Raw genomic sequence first — 13610 nt, 5'->3', positions numbered from 1 at the left:
GCGATAAAGAGACTCCATATTACGTTGCTGATATCACCAAATGTTTTTATTCAACTCAGAAGGGAATAAATTACTTTTGACGAAGCATCCGAGCCACAGTGCGATTTAAACTGTACCAATATCCCAAGGGCAGAAGTCTTTTTCGGCCTGGTGATTAATGAGAATCCTCTTTGCTGCCTCAATTGCAACGCTTTGGGATGAATTTTAACTACATACTGGAACTGCATTTATTGTGAAGATGGCCTACAGCACCTCTAACGTTTTATACAGCAGACCCTTCACTCTTATTTTTCTTTCCTCAAGTTCAATGAATTACCTCTGTCAGTGTCGTTATTTCGAAAGAAACTATATTTAATCTGCCTGTAGTATATAGCTTGTTTTCCTCCATTTCCCGCATACCTCCCCTCTTCTCTTTCACCAACTTCCTCAACTTTCAAACCACTTTCATGTCTGCTTCGATACTGTATAAGAAACAAACCCAAAACTGCCCCTGCTATCTTATACTTTTCTCTTTTACATCTGATGAATGTTTTTCCTTCTTGCGTCGGTTTCATCGCAGCTATACAAGTCTGCATCGACCTCGTAACTAAATCAGAACCACACCGTAAAACACCTCTCTATTTATATTTCTTGCGCGTGTGTGTGTGTGTGTGTGTGTGTGTGTGTGTGTGTGTGTGTGTGTGTGTGTGTGTGTGTGTGTGTGTGTGTGTGTGTGTGTGTGTGTGTGTGTGTGTGTGTGTGTGTGTGTGTGTGTGTGTGTGTGTGTGTGTGTGTTTCTTTTTTCCCTTCGCTATACCGTTTCCCAAAGCCAAAGACTTATATTTCGATCTTCAAGATCCAAACACTGATCTGCCTCAGCTCCACTGTTCTGTCACATCTCCTACGGCAGCGGTGGGGTGGAAGGGGTGGGGGTGTAGTGGGCTATGGGGGTGGGGATGGGGAGTGTGGTGGATGACGGTGATGGGAGTGTGGGGTGGGTGATGGGGGTGCGGGGTGGGTGATGGGAGTGTGGGGTGGGTGGTGGGGGTGTGGGGTGGGTGGTGGGGGTGGGGGTTTAAGGGCACGTGATGCACTTCGACCTTTGATGTGCCAACCATCTGTCTGCGGCTTAGGCTAACGAGCGCGGCGTCTGTTTGAGGCTTTCAGTAATGACGGCGGTAATCCCAGCCGATATATTGTGTCCAGCCCACTTTAACCACTCTTTATGTCTGCTTAGCATGACACAGGCACGCACGCACGCTGATAGGCAGATAGATACATTTTATACATAGACAGATAGATAGATGGATAGACAGATTCAGATAAATAGAGACATATAGATATAGATAGGCATGCAGACACAGCCATACACACATACATTGAAGGCAGATTCCTAGACGGATGGACAAAGACAGATAGACAGATAGATTGACATACATACTCGTACAAAGACAGATAGGTAAAAGGGAGGGCGGGCGCTCGAGCGCTCACACACACACACACACACACACACACACACACACACACACACACACACACAAAACTCTTCCACCTTCACATGTATATGTTAATTTTACAGGCATTCCATTCCAATTCGTACTTTGCAAGAATATTTCTGGCTATCACTCTCCCTCGAAGAAGGTTCGGTCCTGCATACACCTAATATGGACTGATACAAATACAGATACAGTGAGCACATAAAAACAAATATTCTGACACAGAGATAAAAAGAAATAGAGATGTGACGTTATATTGTGCGAATAAAATGGGAAAAAGACGCAGGAGGGAACCTCAGAAGGAAGGAATGAGGCAAATCAAGGGGTTGAGAGGCTGTGAACGAACCAGAAGTGAATGAATGGAAGGTGTGGACTATCAGAGAACAGTGAGGGCCGAGTACCTGATGAACGACTGAATGGCTGAATCTGTATGTGCAAAGAGAAGGCTGAGATATGTTACACAAGCTACATTGCAATGCCTTCCGCTAGATTAAACTAGAGCTTCACTTCCGTTGCCATGGCGTTTTATCTCGCTCAGGAAATAACTTGATTCCTTCAATTTGTTTACAACGATGACTTATTAAAATGTTATATTAGTTACCGCAAAACATTTAGCGTAGAATAGTACTATCGAACTGGACGGGTTATGATGTTACCTTAGAATTTTCCTTAACGACATACACAGTAAAGAACTCGGTCATTAATCTTTTCAGTGGGATTTTTTTTTATTTTTTTTTATTTTAACTATCTCCAGACGAATATATTTAGCTATGAAAATACTTCTCCAACCGTGGGGACAGACAGAGCTTTGAATAACCTGTTCACCACGAGAGGTATTTCTTGAAACTGAATAACCTCTTCACCATGAGAGGTATTTCTTGAAACTGAATAGAATAGCATGAAGTTGTCTAGAAAAACATTGTAAAAAAAAAACTCGGATAAAATAGCCATAGATAGTGCCATTCTCTGCATACTCACCTTGTTCATGCTGGGCGTGGCAGGAGCGATGGTGGGAGACTTGTGGATGTGCTTAGTAGGAGGAGAAGGAGGTCACAGGAAGAGTGTGTTTGTATATAACGAATTCACTATCGCAGTCACTAATCTTAAAGTATTAGTATTACTGGCATGCACTATACATCCATCATTCCTTTCACAATTAATGTTGTTTTGTTACGTGCGCCTGGGGCCTTAAGAATAACTTCACATCTAGCGAATGAACACTAACAACCACAAGCGAGTAGGCGTTTCTTCGATAAATGGACGAGAGAAGATCACAAACGAACACGGAAGAACACACAAAAATCTGATTCACTGGTTGTTGGCCCCTCTGATTGTCGGACATGGCTGAACAAACGTCCACACGGAGAGTTCCACTTTCGTTTTAACGTTAGTGCTTATTCGTGTTCAATCGTTGGACGTGGATTCACCCTAACATGCCTGGGGTTTCGAACAAATGAAGCGAGATCCAACCCTCTTGGTTATTTCACTAGTTCAACAATGTCGCTTTAGATCTGATCTTCATTTGTGTCTTCTGAGTTCAGCACTCTTTAAGCGAGATTCCAGCCAGCCTGACTGTTAATTACTAGGTAAACAAAATGTGTTTAAAGTTTGACACAGCTTCGAGATAATGAAAAGGAATGTGTAACCTCGAGTCGATACCGCACTTAAAATCCTACTCACACCCAGCTACATGTACAGAGGTTCGGAATTGCCCTGAACTTAGCTCCTTGGTTAGATTGCAACAAATTAAATAAACGTAAGATGGGAGAGAGCAGATTAAAACTAAGGAGATTAAGCTACAAGCTGATCTGGAAAGAAAGCGTATGGGTAGTTTAAAGTAGGTTAGGTGTTCGTACAAACACTTTCCCTACTGAAATCACTGGACGGTAGAGTTGAAGTCTTATTCATGTAATCAACTTATATCACTCAGATTTTTCACGGGATATAAAATTACTGACAAATCACTTCGTTCTTACAAACAACTTTCATTACCGCCCTCAGAATACATAGGCTTACTGTAACTTGTGTCGTAAGTCACGAAACAAGTGAAGGAAAGTTTATGTCAAACGGAAATCAGATGCTTAAAACATAATTAGGCAAAGTTTCAAACCAACAGGATGACGCTTTTCTCTCTCGGGTCAGCTCTCCATAGTTTGTACACATCTACTTTCATTTTAGTTGCTCCTAAATTCTTATCTTATACAGGACGCCATGTTGTCAGTTTTACGGATGTTCAGAGAATAATTTTTGGCCAGGAGCGATATTTTTGCAAGTGCCGGATGCCCCTGCACGTCTGTTTACAATGAACAATCCTGATAAACTACGAAGGGTTTTCAGTATTTTTTTTTTCCGTGTTGTGTTTCGTACTTTAAATTCTGGTTACTGTTCATGTGTTTTACTTTATATTATTATTGAGCCTTTCCAAATATAGATGTTACATTCACAAACTTACTCCACTCTGGAACTAGTGAGGATAGGGATTTCATTAAAGTGCCTCGCTGCTACGAAACTAAGGTATTTGATGTGCAATTCACGTTATGATCAGTGTAATCTGTTACGGAAAGAAAAGAAAAAAATTGAAGAAAAACCTCCGTAAACACTGGGGATGTGTGTCCTTCTATTAGATGTTCTCTTTGGCTCTTAACTCTTAACTTATAACCCCTTCACTCCGATCAACTATCTTCCATTTTACTCCTGCTACCACCAAGCGATTTTATCCAGTTGAAAAGAGTGTCCTAGCAACGCAGGGCTATATAAGTGAAGGCTATATTATCCCTCTTTGTTCGCTAAGATGAGCCAAGAATGAAATATAATTGGCGTCCTTGGCCTGAAATAGGAAAGACAAGAATTTACTGTAGGTTCTATCTCAGACCAGTCAGGAGTATCGCTGGGTCTGGTTCTACGATATACAGACTGCCTTATTCCTGGTCTGCCACACAACCACGGACGCAGTCACCACATAACGCACAAACATCATCTCTCATTACCTTACTTGACACTGGACAAACCTCTCTAATACTTGGACAGAACTTCACTACAGGGGACGCACTGTAAGAGCACTCAGAGTAATGTGGAGTCTTATATACGTCATAATTCTCTCCGACAAAGAGGGCATGTTTTTATTCCTGTATGTTTGTTTGTTCTCTCCGACAAGGAGAGTATGTTTTCATCCCTGTATATCTGCTTGTTCTCTCCGACAAGGAAGGTATGTTTTCACCCCTATTTTTTAGTTTGATGGATTGTTGGCAAACTAACTCAAAAACTAAAAGAGAGATTTTGACCAAATTTGGTGGGTAGATAGCCCATGTCTCAGGGTACAATCGATTAACTTTTGGGACCGATCCGGATTGTATTACAGATTCTGGATCCGGAAAACATATTTTGTAAAACCCTAATCAATGATGAGAAAAACCTAACCCATTATGAAGAGTGGTTTGGAAATTACGTTGCCCTTGTCGAAGAGATGTGCTCCACTGAGTGCCCCTCTAGTTCGTTAATGGATCATAGCACTATTTGCAAAGTCATAACTACCCACAGTACATAATGTCATTTACATAACTTCTGATGTGCAAAAATGTATAGGTTACACTTCATACAATTTTATGTTCTATACCTGTATGATTTTATTGATGCCTTTGATATCATTCCTAATTATCAGGCAGGTGAATAATTCAGAGTTACGAGTTGTATGATATATCCGAGCTATCTGTCATGTCATATGGAAATGATATGTATATCATTTGCGCAGTGTGGGCTGATATGTATAAAAGCAATGCTTGAATGTGATTAATGTGTTTCTAATTAATGTTTTTTGAAGTGCGCTACAGGCCTCAGAGTTGGCAATCAGAGGTATTCATTAAAATACTTTTATCCTTAATTGATATTTTCAATATTGTATCGGCATAAAAATAATCTTCTGCAGATGGCATAGGCCGCAAACTCAGTTCAGACATATATTAAATTTTTTTCAGTAACATCATTCACAAATTAATTTTTAGTGCTCATGAAAGGCGACTCATTTGTGGATTGGAGGTTGCTTCCAACACAACCGTCCACACAGTGTGCGGATGTGGTGTACCAGCGTTAGCCTGGTAGAACTCTGACCCAATTGCCACGATATATGTCCTCTGCGCTGAATAAAATGATCAGGCGATGGCAAGAATGAAATGAAAAGTTCATCATGTCACTGGAGTTTATAAGGACAGATTGTTTTAACCCTTACATGGCAAAAGGTTAATCTATGATGAACAACAACATTATTTGAGTACAAGAATATGAAGAAATATATATAGCGTCATCATCTGAAGTTGTTAATGGAGAAAAATTCTTACCATTACTTGCAAAAACGAAATTTAAATAATTGTCTTTATCTTAGTTTTATGCTTAATAAAATCGTTTGCCGGTAACGAAACTGTGAGAAAAAGAGCAGCATTATACTGAATTGGTTAATTTTATGACAGGAAGGATATATTCTCATGTATTTCACTCTTGTCTCAGTCTGTCTGATTCTTCCGTGTGTGCTAGGTATTAGCCTAATATACAGATCAGATGTATGACGTTTAATTATCATCATCATCCTATTTCTCACGAATGAATCAGGTAAGTATGATCCAGAAAAAAAGAAGAAGAAGGGATTTAATGGTGGAGTAGCAAAAATTATGCCATTAAGTCATATATACCGGAACGAAATACAACGTCTTTACAGCTTAGATTCGAGAAACATCTCTAGCACACAACTTTAACAACACTGATGACACAGGTATTGTGCATCTGTAGCCAGTATTTTACACCCGAGGAAAGTGTATCAGTGACAAATGAGATCATGTTAAATTAATCGGCATCATTCATTCGGATCTGGAAAGGACTGTTAACCCCTGTCATAGACCAAGACGTGTAAGAGAACTACCGACTTAACTGTGCATTACCAGAGTATAAGGAGACGAAGATGTCCATTCGACGTTTCCATACATGGTAAATAAAATCATTCTCACACTTTTATTTCCTTAATATATCATGTTCACTGAGCCAGTAAGATGGTACGAGTACTTTGTGGGTGGCTCGCCATGTCTTTAGTATTAAGTCATATGCAAATCGACAGCTCTGAACTTAATATATGAAAGTTTCAGTCAGGTGAAATACTGTACCTTTTACAAGTGCCTTTACGTTTTTGTTCATTATATGATTTGATTTGTAACTACATTTTTTTTTTTACTACATAGTACCTGAATTGTCATGTCTCTATGATTGTTCAGTCATTATGCAAGGGAAAGAGATACATGGTAGGGCAGTGCATGTTGGAGCAGCCCTAATGAGAGGAGGTAGTGCTTGGAAATTCCCCGTACTACTGTTTGCAGATGATACTGTGTTGTTACGTGAAGACGAAGGCGAGCTGCAAGGCTTAGTGAATGAGTCTGGGAGAGTGTGTAAGAAACGAAATCTAAGGGTGAATGTGGGGAAGAGTAAAGTTATGATCTGCGAGAGAAATTAAGTCACTGAATGTACAGTGAGGTTGGACGATGCGGAAATGTAAAATGTGTGTGCATTTAAGGACTTGGGTAGTGTGATGAGTAACGATGGAAGTTTGGAGGATGATGTGCTTGAAAGGGTGCAATAAGGAAAAAAAGTTGCTGGTTCTTTGAAAGCTGTGATAAGAAACAGGGAAGTGTGCATGGAAAAAGTCATTGCATAACAGTATTGTGACATCAACTCTAACGTATGGATGTGAAGCATGGACCTTGTTAAAAGGACACAAGTCAAAAGTGAGAGCTGTGGAAATGAGTAGTTTGAGAGAAGCATGGGGTGTGACATGGAGAGACATACTGACAAATGAGAAAATAAGGAAGTGAAGGAGAGTTATACTGTGGATGTGGATATGATAAAATGCGTTAGGATAAATACAGTGATGTGGTTTTACCATGTGGAGAGGATGGAGAGCGAGAGACTAACAAGGAGAGTGTATGTGAGTGAGGTGGAGAGGGGTAGAGGGAGGGGGAGGCCAAGGATGAGATGGAAGGATGGAGTAGAGAGGTATATGAGCGAGGGAAGTGTAAGCTAGGAGCAGAGCAGTGAAATGGCGGAGGACAGGGCGACATGGAGGTGATTTGTTTGTGGCCACCCCTTACGGGATTAAGGCGTCTGGTAACAGATAATTTATCTAAATCTATAATACACATTAACTTTATGGTATTGATTTTTTCCCCTGCAAACTAAATTATAAATAGGCACGAAACAACATTTGATATTGTATTGCTGACACACATCCACTTTCATTCGGAACACGTAAAACAAGAGACAGGCGATAATTATGTGCAGGATTTTCGCAAGTGTCCTAATCTTAACTATACAAAAAATACAGCCCTGAACATCAAAGACCAATGTTCCGAGCCACTGACACTTCAAGCCGGACCACGCCAGTGCTGAGAGCCGACGCAGCGAGACACACCAGCGTTCCGACCAACTGGAAGAGCAATAAAGACATTTTTGAGGACGGTAACTGAATCCGGTTTTACTGTCTCAATAGCCCGTGCTTGAACTAAAATGGCGCTTACCGGAATATCTTCAGCGATGGAGGACTGCAAATGTGGTAAAGACTACATATTATATAGATAGATAGATAAATAGATAGATAGAGAGACAGATAGAAGCAGGGAGTCAGATGATGAGAAGGTGTTGTGTCTGCGAGAATCGAGCAATGCTAAACATGCTTACACTGAGGAAAGCTGACGACAGCGGCCAGTAAGGAGATGATGCAGTTAGCTGTCAGCAGTCCTCTCGTGAACAAAGACCCACGAGGAACACACGTGACACACCCCTGCTACACCAGATTTTAGGAAAGAGAGTGTAGAAGGAGACAAGCGACCCTAGAGAGAGGTCGAGACGGAGATTAGCCTTAGAACAGAAAGAGAGAGAGATAGCGAGACAGGGAGGTAGCTGCCCCCTCCGTCTCCCAGATCATTACGCTGATGCAGAGGTCAAGAGATCACTCGACGCCTTGCAAGTAGCTTAACGACAAACCAGCAAATCTGCGGACATCGTCTCCGAATTAAAAGCAAATTTCTACAAAAGCAACCGAGACTACAAGATTAGCTTCAGTTCTACATTGAATCCTACAAAATACAGTCTACAGTGCAAATAGTCTACAAAGTCTACAGCCATCTACAATCAACTACAGCCATCTACAATCAACTACAATTAACAACTCTACGTCGTCTGTATAATCTTCTACACGCACCTACAAGTAGCGGCAGTCTTCATCCCACAACGAGTAAATCACAAGAAAAAAGGACCAAGAATACATCAAGAAAGAAAGAAAACAAACAAACAAACAAACAAACAAACGAAGAGTGAGAGACGACTCACAACTCATAACCACCAGACCTCACCCTCCTCTCTCTGCTACATCCACCCAACCCCCAACGCTTACGCAGGTGTGAAGAGGTCAGGACGACGAAGCAAACACCAAGTCCATATTCACAACTCATCTTACTCACTCGTCTTCACTCAAGTTACTCATCGCTACTCATTCACTCACCACAGCTACCAGTGTGGGAAGTTGAGGTCATCATGCGTGCTTGCTGAACAGACGCCACGTCAGTCAACACACCACCTGCACCACCACTCACACCATTCTCACCACGGTAAAAATTAGTGAGTTACATAGTTACTTCATTTATACAATACACAGTGATAGACAATAAGCTTCTGCACAAACATATAAAACGTGCTGTATAGTTACAACTTAAATACACATACCTACTTCAATTATCTTCATAATTCAATCATTAAATACTTGCACCAACAATAAATATTCTACACTGTATATATTCATTCATTTATTATAACATTTATTTACTACCAACGAGTGTTACCATTTATACCTACATAAAATACGTGTTTCATACATACAACTATACATTATTACATCTACAAAGTAATAAAGAAGATATACCATCACAGTTACTCAGTGAGCAATTAAAAGAACTGTATTAAACATTTATTAATTAAAGCTACCTAGTGGAAACAGACAAATTAAGTTACAAGGTAAACTAGAAAAAAAAAAAATGGCCAACACAAATGCCGTTAGCAAGAGTGAACATCTTCAACACAATCGTGAAGACAATGATTTCCACACAGTGCTGACACACATATTACCCACGATAGGTACAGGTGAACAACAAATCAGTGTGTATAGTTAATACTGTATATAGTGTATATGTATATATTTTTTATATAAAAGAACAAAATATGGGACTATATAATATCATTTTATAGTATCTGTGCAATATAAACTAAACTTTAACAAAGTATCTCAAGGAAATTAGTCAGCAATTATGTAACCATGAACATCATGGAAAAAGTGTACACAAGCAAAGAAAAACAAACTATAGAAAATCAATACATACAAAAAAGAAAGAAAGTAAAACAGAAAAAAAAAGAGAAATAGAGTAAGATCACATAACAAACAAATGAAAATAAGTGTAAGTGTTACTATATATGCCAAAATACCACATAAACTACAAACAAAAAGGCAAATTGTGTCTCCACAAACAAGTGGCATGGCACATCATCACTATCATCGACCGCAGCATATGTTAGGACTGCAGTTATTACAATTATGTTACTCCATATTACAATTATGTACCTACAAACGATATGTAACAATTATGTAACGACAAACGATTGCATTATGTTACACTTTGCCAATTATGTAACAGTTGCATTAACAAGATGTAACTTTTATGTAACTTTAACTACAATTATGTAACTACAATCGATATGTAACAATTATGTAACGACAAACGATTGCATTATGTTACAATTATTACAATTATGTACCTACAAATGATATGTAACAATTATGTAACGACAAACGATTGCATTCTGTTACACTTTGCCAATTAACAGTTGCATTAACAAAATGTAACTACAATTTTAAGGACAACACAATTATGCATTAACACAATATAAGTCATACAATTATAGCACAATTCTGTATTACCAGTATCATCATACAAGTTAGGTGAAATATTAGACATTACTAAAGTGATAACTCTATGTAATGTATAACCTAGCAGTATTACCATTGCACAATTATATGCGTAATATTACTGAATAATCACTATTTACTATGAATAATATATGTATACAATATTCATACAATTATGTTACTTTTACAATATTATATATTTCACTTACTTAGCTTATAAGTTCATTATAATGTGTATGTAGTATGTATTAATGTTATGACTATTAAATGTCGATGGTACGCCATTTTCGCGCGACCGAGCAGTGTGGTAAAGACTACATATTATATAGATAGATAGATAAATAGATAGATAGAGAGACAGATAGAAGCAGGGAGTCAGATGATGAGAAGGTGTTGTGTCTGCGAGAATCGAGCAATGCTAAACATGCTTACACTGAGGAAAGCTGACTACAGCGGCCAGTAAGGAGATGATGCAGTTAGCTGTCAGCAGTCCTCTCGTGAACAAAGACCCACGAGGAACACACGTGACACACCCCTGCTACACCAGATTTTAGGAAAGAGAGTGTAGAAGGAGACAAGCGACCCTAGAGAGAGGTCGAGACGGAGATTAGCCTTAGAACAGAAAGAGAGAGAAATAGCGAGACAGGGAGGTAGCTACCCGGGACTTATACTCTTATACCTGTTTAATATTTCCAAGACAAATAAAAATAGTCCCATACTATTCTTTACCTCTCCCGTCACTACATGACATCTGGTGGGGAAACTACTACAAGATATAAAGCCGCTCGACCACAAGTCTAAACTATACTTCTCTACAAGTAACTACAAAGTCTTTATGACACAAATTGCTGTAAATCCTGGTGTGCTCTAAAGAAGTGGTGATGGTGGGAATGCTCACGTATCACCTGAAGTATGAACGAAAACGAGGAACTGAAAAATACTGCACATAACACCAAAAACAATAAGTAAATAAGAAAACAAAAATAATCGCACTGAGAAGCGAGAAACCAGTGCCTTTGATGGGCTAGGCCTCTCGTCGTAGTAACAAGCTGTAGCTCCATATAGAGTAAACCACTTTATAAATAGATAAAGGAGTACAAGGACAGAATGATGGACAGACAGATATAGACAGGCAGACAATAATACACAGACAGACAGACAATCAGACACAACAGACACTCAGACAGATAGATAAAGAATGATAGTTAGATTGACAGGTAGACAGACAGACATAGGTAATTCGACAAGAGACAGATGGTTAGATATACTGTATAGCCTGACGGGCAGATAGAAATTCCAGCTTTCAGACAGAGCTCTAGGTAAACAGAAAAATTCTTTGATAGTTCGAGAAAGGAAGAAGAGGAATGAAATGTTGGGTGGGAAAGGGGCACAGGTTTGAGCTTGACTTTTGTGTTTTCTCCAACGCTTCGAACTACACGAAGAGAGAGAGAGAGAAAAAAACTGAAAATGAGTTCTGTGTAGCAAGGAACGTTAGAGAAAACAAAGAATTCAAGATCTAACCAGCGTCTCTCTCCCACCCAACATTTCCACTTGTCGCAAAGGATCATCTACAACAGGAATGAGTAAGGAGGAGAAGCCTGGGAGTGGTATTCCCTGAACTGCCTCTCTTTGTAACTCGCTTCCCTACATTAGTTTCCCGTAAAATGTTAACCTACAGAAGCTGAGGTCCAACTGTTACATTTTTTTTTTAAATGACTGCAGGACACCTGTAATCCAGTGTGTGGATTTTTTCTTCATCCGTTTATCTTATGCAAAAAAAAGTAATAATGAAAAAAAGCATTCGGGAGCCGAATGCTAATCGCCCGCCAGAATATGGTGTAGGCCAACTCCAAGATTTTGGCAATATCTTGATACCCTGAAGGTTTCATGTCGATAGCTCAAGCTGTTCATGAGAAATAATGGTGCTAACGGCGGGTGATAAAAACTACTTGACCTTTGCCAGTCATTTTGCTGACCTTGACCTTGATCCCGAGTGCACATTTTCAAACTCGGCCAAGACTTTGGCCATGTCTTGATATCTTGAAGGTTTCATGTTGATAGCTCATGCTGTTCATGAGATATAATGGTACTAAAGGGGGGCGATAAAAACTAGTTGACCTTTGGCAACCATTTTGGTGACCTTGGCCTTGTCCCCGAGTCCCTATTTTCGAACTCGGCCAAGATTTTGGCCATATTTTGATACCCTGATGGCATAATGCTGATTAACTCAAGCCGTTCATGAGATATAATGGGAACACACACACACACACACACACACACACACACGGACGCACACACACGCACGCACACACACACACACGCACGCACGCACACACACACACACACACACACACACACGCACGCACACACACACACACACACACACACACACACACACACACACACACACACACACACACACACACAGAGGCATGTAAAAACATTATCGCTCCGCCTCGTAAGGCGGGCGATAATTAAAAGAGGCGAAGTGACAGACAAGGATAGACAGCCAGAGGGACAGACAGATGTACTGACAGACACATGGATTGACAGATACACATAGACAGAAAAACAGAGCTGGACCGATTGGAGACAGATAGTCTATCTATCTATCTATCTATAGCCCGACGCCCTAATCCCGCAAAGGGTGGCCGCAGACAAAACGCCTCCAAGTCACTCTGTCACCCACCATTTGACTCCCCTCCCCCCAACTCACCCCCCCCTCCCTCATATACCTCTCAACTCCATCCCTCCACCTCATCCTCGGTCTACCCCTCCCTCTCCCTCCCTCCACCTCACCTACATACACCCTCTTAGTCAGTCTTTCATTATCCATTCTCTCCACATGTCCAAACCACCTCAGTGTATTTCTCCTAATCTTTTCAACCACATCCACATCTACCCCACAACGTTCCTTCACTTCTTCATTCGTCAACCTGTCCCTCCACGTCACTCCACATGCTCCTCTCAAGTAACTCATTTCCACTGCTCTCACTCTTGACTTGTTCCCCTCTTGCAAGGTCCACGCCTCGCTTCCATACGTCAGTTTAGGGATCACAATACCATCATGCAGTGACTTCTTAACTTCTATACTCACCTCCCTATTTCTCATCACTGCTTTCAGTGTACCAACAACCTTTCTTCCCTGC

This window comes from Coenobita brevimanus, chromosome 14, assembly GCF_032717465.1.
Source record: "Coenobita brevimanus isolate Jiangsu-jjx chromosome 14, ASM3271746v2, whole genome shotgun sequence".
Taxonomy (NCBI): domain Eukaryota; kingdom Metazoa; phylum Arthropoda; class Malacostraca; order Decapoda; family Coenobitidae; genus Coenobita; species Coenobita brevimanus.
The sequence above is the reverse complement of the archived record's forward strand: the minus strand, read 5'-3'. Positions refer to the sequence as shown.